Here is a 12,606-nt window from a genome sequence, read left to right on the forward strand (position 1 = left end):
TGTGCAAGTGTAAAACATGAATTTTGAAGACTGTTTTATCTGTCTCTTACCCCCCCCTTCCAGCATGTGGCCAGGTACATCCTTCTCTCCTAAAAGGAAACCTCAAGAGCTGCATATTTTTCTTTCACTTTTATCATCATTAAACTGACATTGCTCAAAACTCTGCTTGGTGTCATGAAAGTTCAAGAACCCTTGCTGAAAAAAATTGCAGTTGCCTCTTCTATGAAGCACTGGAGCAAGGTTACTAGGACTACTGAAATGGAAAATGCTGCAATATGCTTTGAGAAAAGAGGCCAGGGAAATCAACCCAAAACAGTTCATTACTGTTGTAGCTGTTCTCAGTTGACACTCAGTAAAAAGCAACGCAGAGGAGTTCACTGAAGTGCCTTAACTGGAGCTTTGCTCCACATTTAAATAAAGCTGCACTTCCTACTTAAGTAGTTTCTAGTCCAAAAGAGGACAAAATTTGCACATCTGCACAGAAGAGCCATTCCCTTTGGGGAAAAAAGGCATTTCAGATGCACGTTATTGTACTGTGGTACCTCATGTTATAGGGATCTTATCCCTTTCTCAATAAAGAAACTTTTAAGTTGCCAAAGCAACTCAAGTCTTCTAATAATAATGCATACACTGAGCCTCAAAAGTGGAGGACATGTATGGTACTGTAGTAATGGCACTAGTTTCAGAGGGACAACCACCTATCTTGGAACAATAGGGTCATTGGTAAAACTTACTGGATTCTTCTGCATAAAACCACACCAAAGGAAGAGAAAGAGTAAACCATAACAGGCCAGAAGTTCAAATACTGGTGAAGATGTGCACACTACTTTATCATGTTTCTTCACTGAGATTACAAACAAAGATACTCAAAAGGTAGAATAAGCATACATACATCACATACAGCAAAGATACTCAAAGGTTAAAAAAAGACATTGCATGCTACAGCATTTAGCATAAAGTTCTCCACCATAAGTTTTCTCATTACTGAGAAAAGTTGTTCTATGTTAGATTTTATATCAAGTGGCACTTTTTGCACAAGAAAGTTGTTTCAGAAAAAAAAATCTTTAGAAAAAATAATTTTGTAACAAAGAGAGAAGTGGAATAGATAATACTCATATGCAGCAGGTATAAAAAGATGTAGAAGGAGGGAAAAAAGACAAAGCTTCCTTAGCTTTTCTCAGGGTGGCAATAGGACAACATTAACCAAGGAGAAAAGAATCAGTTGACACTTGCAAAATATTTAATTTCTTCAAATATTAGCTAAAATGCAATTAAAAAAAAGCAACTGGGAAACAATGATACTCAATATAAAAATACTTACCTGTGCTCTAATAACATGAAAATTATATCTAGTCTTCTATCAGAGGAAGAGATAAGACATACTAACACATACACGTCTTCTTCCATGTTAACCTCCCTTAGCAGCTGTTTCCTACCCAAAACCAGGTCAGAGTATTCAGAACCAGTATTGCATACAGTGCAAGCTTTTTCCACCAGATCTGTTTTCATTATTACAGAGCCCACACTGTCTAATCACATTCTGGATTAGAACAGCTCCAATGGAAGAACTGTTTTCTTCTGGGTGCATAACATTGGATTCACAAACTTGCCCAACCATGTAATTGCCTGATGGACTCCTCCTAGTCTTTTGGGAATGTAACATGTTTACTAATAATCAGGGAGGACCACTGTCTGCCTTCACTGACATTCATTCAGTCCTAACGAAGCCAAGGAGACCTGTGCAGCCTGTCATTCTATCGGGATTGTAGACAAGAAGACACTAGAATCTTATCCTTTGAACACAGGCAAAATACAGAGATCAGATTAAGTAAGTGCATGTTTTTCTAAATGCCTTACCCAAACAAAGCACAGAGTACAAAGTAGCTGAGCATCTAGAGCAACAGTCAAAGATCAAAAATTCTGGTCCTGGTTCTGCTACAGACACTGTGCAAATGGAGACCTGTTCCTTGAACTTGATGCAACTTGGTTTCCCCAACTGCAAAAGAAGAGTGAAAAGATATTCAGTACTTGTTTCACAGGGGAGCTGTACACATTTGGATACCAGGGTCCCCAAAACTGTAATCAGATTCAACTGTTGCAGTTCGGAGACACTCAACGGATTTCAGCAGAACTTTTAACAAGAATCTTGCAGCATAATCCCTACACATGAATATATAAAATTAGTGAAAGTTTGCTAAGTGCTTAAAATTTCTGGGATGACAAGTGTTATATAAATGCAAGCTATTACTGCTACAGCATATCCATCCTGAGAGAATACAGTGACATTTCTGGAGCTGTTCTGGGAGCTGAGGTGAATAACAGACATTTCATAATTTACCATAAGATGCTCCTTTATCTTTAAAGAACAGCAACAAGAGAATAAAAATATTTTTTTTTTTTTTAAAGCACACAGTATTTTCCTAAATACTAGAGAAAACTGTTACAAACTACAACAGCTCCAATAGAATCAGCTGGGAGTTCAGCAATTGAAGATGGCAACTGAACAACAGTATTTGATAAAATTACCAGTGTTGATAATGGGAGCAATATGCAGGACTAGTGGCATTTAAAAACAAACAAATGAACAAAACTTTTGAAGATTATTCTATCAATATTTTCCAGATAAGTACAGCTGCATCTGATGTTTTTGCAGGAATAAATAGCTTTCACTCAGTCCTTCAGGATATCACAAGTTTGTTTGGCACAGGAACAGCGAGTGGCACCCCCAGCAAAACACGAAGGGAAGCTGACAGAGGGTGACATGCCTTCAAGGATGAAGGCATGTTCTCTCTCTGAACTGGGACAGCCCAGCACGTACAGAAGCAAGAGCTTGCTCTTTGAGAGTCTCTGGCTCCTCCCTATCAGCTTTCAGTTCAAACCTGACACAAACACTTCACCTGCGGGCACCTGATGAAGGGGGAAGCTGACTCCAGGCCGGTGGGAGCAGAGACCCCATCTCTGGGAACAGAGACCCCAAAGGCAAGACAGATGGTTTTCATGACAGGAAACTGCTTGTGTCTCTCAGAGCTGTGTAGAAGTAAACCTTATGAGCCCAGGGCTGAGATCTCTGACCAGCTGACAAATAATTTCTTTACTTCTATGAGAAGCAGTCTTTCCTGGTTGTTGCTACACAAAGAGCTGCCCTCCCAAAACTCTTTCCTCCTCACTGCAAGCACTGAAACTGACTCCACAGGTGAAGTCACCCCCTAAACCCCTGATCTCTGTCAGTCACAGCACTGGAAAACACACAGGTGTGGCTGTGCAATGTATTGAGGACCTGCGGCACCACACTTGCCACAGAGTAGATCTCAAAGCCCTCCTTTTTTTGTGAGAGCCTTCTGGGGTGGAAGGCTGTGGTCACCTCCAGTATCTTCTGAATGCCTGTGAAGGCCGTGCTCTGGACAGTGCAGGCAACAGGCCAATTTCTCACCCTCAGATTTTCTTTATGAGTAACTGACTTCTGCACTCAGCCAGAGACAGGCCTTATTTCAGGCCTACTCATTCCTAAGAGAAGCACAGCAACATAGATGAATCATAGAATGGCCTGGGTTGAAAAGGACCTTAAAGATCATCTAGTTTCAACCCCCCTGCACTGGGCAGGGTTGCCAACCACTAGAGCAGGCTGCCCAGAGCTGCATCCAGCCTGGCCTTGAATGCCTCCAGGGATGAGGCATCCACAACCTCTCTGGGCAACCTATTCCAGTGCCTCACCACCCTCCAAGTGAAAAACTTTCTCCTAATATCTAACCTGAATTTCCCCTGTCTTAGTTTAAAACCATTCCCCCTTGTCCTATCACTATCAAGACATGTAAACTGGTGTTCCCCCTCCTGTTTATACGCTCACTTCAAGTACTGGAAGGCCACAATGAGGTCTCCCCGGAGCCTTTTCTTCTCCAAGCTAAACAAGCCCCGTTCCCTCAACCTTTCTGCATAGGAGAGGTGCTCCAGCCCTCTGATCATCTTAGAGGCCTTCCTCTGGGCCTGTTCCAAGAGCTCCACATCCTTCTTGTGCTGGGGGCCCCAGGCCTGCACGCAGCACAGCCAGAGGCTCTCCTGTCCCCCACAGACCAGACCAGTGAGCACCACCACCCTCTTACTGCCCCAGTGGGGCAAAACCAGGCTCCCCACCACGGCACCTCCAGGGTGCAGGGAGCCCATGCCTTGCTACCCCATTTGGCTGAAAGCCCCCCACGCCTGGCGTTTTCTCTCTTCTGCCCCCACAAAGAGAAGCCCCATCCCATACCACACTCCTGCCAGAGACCACAGCCCTTTCCAGCTATAATGACCCAGACCAGTGAAACCTGTGCAAACCATGGAGACTGGCCATGCTCTCCTCAACCACAGTGAGCCCACAGCTCCCAGATGGGCTGGGAAAGCCCCCTCCCTGGGCAGGGCACAGCCTGAACCCTGCCCTAAGTCACTGGGCATGAGAGGACTGCTTCAGCCACCGCCCCCAAACCCCAACAGTCCCTGCTACCCCGGGTCCAAGCCCCATACCTCCCCTATTTATGGTCCCTGGGGGCTCTCAATGTGCTTCATCGGGGACCTGGCAGCCTCCAGCTCTCCCACATGCCCAGCTTCTGTTAGGTGCTGCAGGCAGCTCACATCCCAACCTCCTTTCCCAGTCCTTGCTCTAAAGGCCACTGCTGGTATGCAAAGCATGGGGGTTATTTCTGCTAAATAAAAGAAATGTGCATCTGTTCCTCGTTACTGTGCCCTCATCTGTTTCCATCCAGAGCTAATTCAACAGCATAGTTTCCATCACCCACGGTGCAGCTTCTCTGGTGTTTGATGTCTTAGAGCATGTCAAACCTCCCTCCAGCCCCTCAAACACACACGGGTACACAGCTCACAGCCATCAACCAGCTCGTAAATAAGGCTTGGCCACAGACGTCATGACAATTAGAAGGTCAGTCTCTACCATGCCAAAGACTGAATTTTGCCCCATGGCTTGCCAAGTTGTTGTCCTCAGGGTCAGGTAGATCACACAGCCCCAGTAGCAGTGGAGCAGGGAGCCAGGTGCTTCCAGACACAGGGATGCTACAGCCCCAGAGGAGACTTGTTGCACATTGGCTCTGTCTTTAGAAAAATTCTGCAAAACTTCCTTCTGTCACACTGCTTTCCTGGCATAACAGCAATGACATTCTCTCTCTGGGATCCCACTGGTATTAACAGCAACAAACACTCACTGAAGTAAATGAATGCCCAGAAAAATAAACATATCTCCCAGAGTACTGCTCAAGAAACCCACACGCTGCTGTAGCCCAAGGCCAGGATTTTTAACCTTTAGAAAGTCCACAGGGACCATGAAGTCCAGTTGGTGTTTTATAGCAGTTACTGAATTCCTTATAGAAGTTACTCAGACACTGCAATAACAAGTTCTGTAGCTGCTGAAAGGTACACAGTGCTTTAAATATTATGGACCAAGAGAGCAAGCAGCTTTGCTAACCAATTAGTAGATAGCTGTAAATTATGCTTACTATATAAAGTGCAAATACAGTCACTCTAAAAAACAGTGATAATTTTCCCTTCGTCTAGCACCCAGCACACTGCCAGTGTGCGGCTAAATCCCAAGGCTTTTCACTGAATATTTATTCTGTAAACATGCAGGACAATCACAGGTGAATGCTGGTTCCTGGGTTTATTCACATAACATAGCGATTGGATTCTTGCATTGGGAGAGGAGAGAGTGGTGGGAAAAATTGACATTCCTCACTAAGCTTATTTTAAGACACCATTTTCCATCTGGGATCATTTTCATCAACATGTCTTCTCTCTCCATTTTCCCATTAAAAAGAACTGGGAATGAACAAGAAATTTGTTTAATCATCTTCTGTGAGATCAGCTGAATTCTAATGCTGTTTGATTACAGCTAGTCACAAAAATGTCAAGTGCATTTCCATTTAGAGTGCTTGCTTAAACAGCCGTGCAAATGGGGACCACCCAAAAATCAGCATACATCATGAGAGATTTGAGCTTCCTTATGGTGTATACTTGTTTCAATCCACTCTCTTGCTCTTTAAAATAATGCATTTTCACAGTACATCATTTCCCTAAATGAGCGTGATACATCACTGCTGCAGATTGACTCATGAGGCCCATTAATAAAGGCCAGGGGTTCTCAGCAGCTTTTCTCTTTGGGAAGGTGTTATCTTACTGTCTGAATTTGTAATGAAAATGACGCTCTTAACTTGTGCCCACCCCACTATTCCAGCTCCCCCTGTCAATTTGGTTGGAGGTTTTCATTGCCCGGGCAGTAGTATCATGTTGGAGAATAAATAATGTATTATTCCTTTCTCTAAGTAAGTAGCTATTCATTTCAAATGCAGCAAATATGCTTAAAGTGAAATGGTTACCCCCTTGTCATATGGGATTCACCACTTATAAAACATATCTGCCCTGAGCTTCAGACCTACTCTGTAATTCCTAGTATTACACTACTGCATGATACATTATCAGTATTAGACAAGATATACTAATATTCAGACAGACCCTGATTTTTTGCACGCAGTTTTCCCACGTTTGCTTGCTTTCCAAAAAATTAGTCGGGCTGATCAGAAAACTGGGCTGGAGACTAAAACAAGATACACAAGGGAAAACAAAAAAATCTCAGTTTGTTGCAATGTTGTCTATAAAACTGGTTGGGGGTACCACTTCTTTCAGTTTGAAAAAAATAATATTTTTATGACAAAATTGTGATGAAAATAAACAGTTTTATTTAAAAATCTGAGGAGTATAGTATTTTGTACAGGATCAAAGCACTTTCTGACAGCCTGGAAGAGTAATATCTTAGACACTAATTATCTCATTAGGACTGGGAATTTCAGAAGTCCCTATAGGGATCAAAAGATCATGTAGACATTCACTAAGAACTGGACACCTGATTCACTGATTGCTTAAATTAGATTATTAAGTGTCAAGCATACTCAACTGAATTGATCAGGCAAGTGTTTTGGCTCATACAAAGAACTTTGCAGATGACAAAAAAATATTAGCTTTCATGATCTCTATTAATTATCGTGTTTTGCGGTTTCCTTTCCTCTTTCAGTTTGGATCTGTGTATTATTGTAAATGGTATATAAGAAATTATCCATGCTTTGGAGGCTTAGAAAACCTTCCTACACAAAACTTGACTAAATTTCTAGAACCATACAACATGCTGTACTGTACTTTCAGCCAGCTGAAAACTATTACAGAAACGGTATTTCTCATGATGGTACTTCCACTTCCTCTTCTGGTCAAAATTAGGAAGTGCACAGATATTTTCCAATCCTTTCAAGTTTAACTCAGCACTTTTGAATCCTTGAACATTTCAACAGGCCCAACCTGGGGTCATTTACCACAGCTCCTGCTCAGCAAGTGCAAGCTAACAACTGTTAGCACACAGAGCATATCAACTATCGGGTCTTCACAGCATACCTCTTTTTACACATAATAAGAGCTCCCCAAACAACGCACAGTCCAAATATAAAACTGGAGAGACATCTAGAAACATCACATCTGTTTTTATACATTTAATTATCAAGAACTGTACCTCAAACATAAGCCAAGCAGGCTTTAGCTCATTTTTGGACATGATGCAATTTTAACATCATCTTAGATGATTTAAATGTAGTTATTGCATTTATTACAAAGAGGTATTGAAATAAGCACAGCATAGAGATGTTAGTTTAACAGCAAGCTTTAAGTAAAAGAAAACTCTAAAAGAACATAGAATAAAAGCCAAATACCAAAAGAGTACTTACAGGCATAGTGCATTGCCACAACAGGAATAACAAAGCAGGAGGCTCTCTTTTTTGACTTCCACAGAATCAATTAAAATAAAGCATTCAGAAAAAGCTTGCCCAAATGCTGGGGAGGGGGATAAGCCCCAAACCCTAAGATTTACCTACTTAATTGGACACACTGTCTTAAGTCTAGATAAGATTCCCCAGCCCTATTCTCACTTACAATTCCCTAAAGTCTGCTAAAGTTTCAGATCTAGTCTTGTCTGATAGAGTTCAAATTAATAATAGTATCTTGAAAACACAAGAGGTTTCACCAACTTTGCAAAAGGCCAGCCTAATAAATGAAAGGTGCACTAGGTCAGTCAGACCTGCAAACCACATTACCATGCACACCTGCAGGCTATATTGGACTCAGGAGAGGAGTAACCAGATAATTAGAGAGACTGACATTTAACTGCAGGTTGAAGTAATTAGGGATCAGGAAAAATAAGAGAATGACTTTCTAAAGCTTACATTGTTGCATATATTGCCTAGGGTTTAAGAAGAAAACTTGACACCCTCTGATGAAGGCAAGATTTCCAGATATAGACAGGACTAACTTGTAACATTTCAATTCAGATCTGAAATTCTTGAATTTTTTAAGTGCCACAGCTGGTAACCTGGTTTGAACATGCATCCAAATGAGCAGCAAAAAAAGTTCACAGCAACAAAAACAGACTTTAATGTATCTCCATATATTGAATACACAGTAATAATATATGGTATCTCCCAGTGCATCACCCAAGCAATAAAAAGAGAACACACCTGGCAACAGCCTTTACTCTGTGTTTGCTTCTCACATCATTCTACACACTTTGTCCAAGCAGAGGGCAGCAAGTAGGTCAAAATCCCAATCTGATCTTTATCATTATGCCTCCTAGCCCTCTTCCATTATGTTTTATAACCAAGCATCAGCCACAAATGGTGAGCAGATTTCCCTTCGGCTGGGGCTAAATGTGTTGCAATAAGTACCAGCAAGAAGAGACAGAGAGACACTGAGACTCTGTCCAAATAGATTAAAATCTGGAAAGCCATGTTATCTGAGAGATGTATTGATTCTGAGGATTTTAGCTACATTTTATGCTGCAGAGCCACAGGCATGAGCTGAACCACGGCGCATTGGCACCAAACCTGAAACTTGTCTCTTTAACTTTAATTGAACATCCAGCAGTAAAAAAAGAAAAAAAAGAAAAAAAAAAAAGGAAATGCAACAAAATGGATAAAAGTGGACTGTATAAAAGATGATTAATTGTTTAGTAAGTACAGCAGCTGCATAGAAATGGTGTGTGCTAAACAGCACTCCACTTAACCTCCTCGTAAAACCCTCTCCATGGAATTGGGATAAAATACAATTGCCCAAAAATGCAGCATATTGTTATAAAGCCTCTCTCTTCATTAGAGAAGCTGAAGTATAGATAATAACTGCTCTCCTGCATAAATTACTGCTGAGAATTGATCAAACTCAGGATGGAAGGACGGGCATGAAGTTTTTCTCCTCTTAGCAGTTTTCTTTGCTTAGAAACAAGCTACTGTCCTGAGCTCCTGACTAAAACGATGGGTCAGACTGTATCGCAGTTACCCCAAAAGGGCAGTGCACGTTTCCTGTAACTTTTCCATGCTTTTGGCTGTGGGAAGAGCCCGAGAGCCCACCTCCATATGAAGGACACCTGCCTGGAATGAGAAAGTGAGAGCAAGACCCCCTGTCGTGTGTTCGGTTACCCTCTATTTGTAATGCAAAGATCTGTAATAAGAGCCATCTGTCTTGCACAAAACCTCCCTACACTGAACACTTTTACCGAGGGCCCCCAAATGGATGACCAACTGAGACTTATCCCGAGGCAGTCTACAGATGAGAAGAAAAGATCTGGATTAAAGAGGCACTTCCCAGGATGCCTGCTGAATGGTTTTAGGAAACAGGCCAAGACGCTGAAGCCATTTTTCACCAAAGACAAAAAAAATCAACCCAGCTGACAATTATTTTCAAGAATTGAGGCTTACTGCCCAAGCTATGCCCATTCCTTTTCTGTGTCAGAGTCATTCTTTCACTTCACTCGCACCGTCTGCATATTCTGCAATAATGGGAGGAATCCCTCTGTGGCAGTATGCATTAAGTAATCATGCTTTCACGTACGTATCTGTGATAGCACACACAGTTCCTGAGATCCTCCACTTAAAATACAATAATTGCAAGGAATGATAACAGCACTTTGCTTTTTCTATAAGCACCTTTGAAAGCGGCCTTACATGAAGAGATCACTCATAAGTCTAGTCAATGCTATGCTTTAAAATGCTGTGCCTTAAAATGGATTAAATCAGATGCAGAAAAGCAAAGTGGCTTTCTTACTTCGGCTGAATGACCATAATTTACTGTAATTAAGGGTTAAAAGTTCATTAAGTTCTTGTGAGGTAATAAGAGGTATTTCATAAATTTGACAGAAAAGGGAAAAGAAAACAGTATTACGCATTTTTTTGGTCACTCCATTATCATTACTACAGGATGTGAATGATGCTGGATTACTTTTTGGTTATGAATCAAACTCAGATCTGGCCAGATCAAGTAATCACATTTCTGTGAAGTTACACGTTGCATAAGACATGCTGTTTATGTCACATGCCATACTGCATTGCATCTCACCATCCACTTACCCAGCACAATGTTGTGAGTTGGCTTCGGTGCAGGGGGGATAATTAGAGCAGCTCCTTGACAGCAATATCCATGGAAGAGCTTTCTATGGTCAGCAACAGGCTTGGAAAAAAAAAAAAATCAGAAAAAAAAATGCTACAACACCATTTGGATGCTATTTGTCTATTGGTACTGCAAGGGCTGTCTGTCTTTGCACTGTGTGTGCACGTGTGTGTGTGTACCTACCTCCTGTATGATTTTTTGCAGGCAAACTGCACTAAGTATCAGCACAGGCTGGAGCCTGGCAGTGGTCCCACAAGCAAGAGTGCAGCTGCATACAGTTCCCAAAGTGGAAAACTTGTTTCCTGTTGTTTCCAGAAGAGTGGAATAACCTTCTAAAAAGCAGTGAAGGAGCTCTAGCTCTATGCAGCTGGTGCTATTGCCAGTTTTCCTCTCTGATAGAAAAGATGTTAAGGCTTAGGCTCATGCTTCACTCAGCTGCGACGCCTTTGACAACAGTAAAGACTGGTAGCAGGGAGAAGTGCCAAGAGAGGGCATTTCAAGGTTGCAACAGCAGTGGTCATAGGTATAGATATAGATCATAGATATAGATCTCCAGATAGGAGAAAACACAGGAACCCTGCTGCTGGGCCTGAGACTGATCACTTCCTCCTTACCAGTATACTGGTGAGTCCTGTGCACCTTGCCCAGCATTTATGAAAACAAGGTGGAGGAAAAAGTAGATGGCTGAAAGCAGGAAGGCTCAGCACAGCAGCTGCCACCCCCAGAGCCTGAGGTAGCAATTCTGCTGCAGGTGACTCCACTGTGATGAATCTCCGCTGGATGCCCGCAAAGCTACTGTGGCACTGTCTGTTCAGCTGAAGCCTTTACTGTGCACGTCTTTCAACAAGTACTTTCGTCAGGTTGCACATATGACCTGACAGCTCAATCCCCTCTCTCCTGGCAGAATGATCCTTTTTTTGTTTGTTTGTTGGTTTTTTTGTTTGTTTCCCTACAAAAGCAAATGGAGGAGAAAAAAAAAAAAAAAAAAGAAAGGATAACAGACAAGTCTATGCTCATGTCCAAAATAACAAAGAAAGCAGATGTAAGCCAAGATCATTGTGAAGGCTGTATGATATGGTGTGCTCTCTAGGAGATTGAAAAATGATGTAAAATGAATACTGGAGGATAAATGCATGACATTTGAGGAGGTGGAAGATACTGCTGATCTCTTCTGATCACTTGCACTCTTTCTTTTCACATGCATTATCTTCTGCCAACCCTCTCTCATGAAGAGAACCCCAGCATTCAGCTTCAGCAGTGCAGCTGATAGCACCTGGGTTTCCTCCACACGTCTTCATTTGTCTGTGCCTCTTCGTACTCCTGGCACATTCATTTTGCTCATCTCTGTAGTCCTTTTTCGTTCTTTTCACCCCTTGGGCTGTAGAATATGGTCATGTACTTTGATCTCTTGCAGGTCCATACACAGCTCCGCATGAAACTCCGCATGAGAATGAAGAAAATTATTGTTCTATCTCCAGCTAGACAAAAAATATCCTATATTTAAATGACCTGTCACCATTTTGTCACTCTGGTCTTCAGCATCACAGGTGATCATAGCCCCTGGCAAACATAAGTCGCTACCTTGGCAGATTTGGCACAGAAGTGTCAGTGGTGTTACTTCTAAGAGAACAAAACAAGGAAATGTGCCCACATATTCCTGGAAAAGGTGTGAATCCATGACTGGGATTTGCTGACCCAGCCTCTGACATTAAAGTACAAGAAACCATTGTAGAGTGACAAGAAAGGATGTGGATGGGATGATTAGAGCAGAGAGTCATTGAAATGGTGGCCAGCCACACCAGTCCTTATGTTAGATGGTGTGATTCTGATTCACGTCACACACCATCAGTAAAAGCATTTCTTCGTAGTAGCCAAGCAAAGCCATGCCAAGTGTGCCCTGATGCCGCTGCTGCGTGCGATACACTCAGAGCAAAGGCAGGAAGAGCAATCTGTGCAGGGCTGGCTGGGAGGCCTGCCAAGCTGGTAAATGACAGGGGATTGCTATTTTTATCTCTCCAACTACAGTTCAGTTTTTCAGGCCCTAATGCATAAGCTGGGAATCGGTAAGTGACGTGAGGGTATCTTGACACTGGAGGTGGGGGAAGAAAGGAGTAGGGGAATGAGAACAGTCTGGATATATTCCATGGCATGAAT

The sequence above is a fragment of the Anser cygnoides genome, chromosome 4, assembly GCF_040182565.1.
Source record: "Anser cygnoides isolate HZ-2024a breed goose chromosome 4, Taihu_goose_T2T_genome, whole genome shotgun sequence".
Classification (NCBI taxonomy): Eukaryota; Metazoa; Chordata; class Aves; order Anseriformes; family Anatidae; genus Anser; species Anser cygnoides.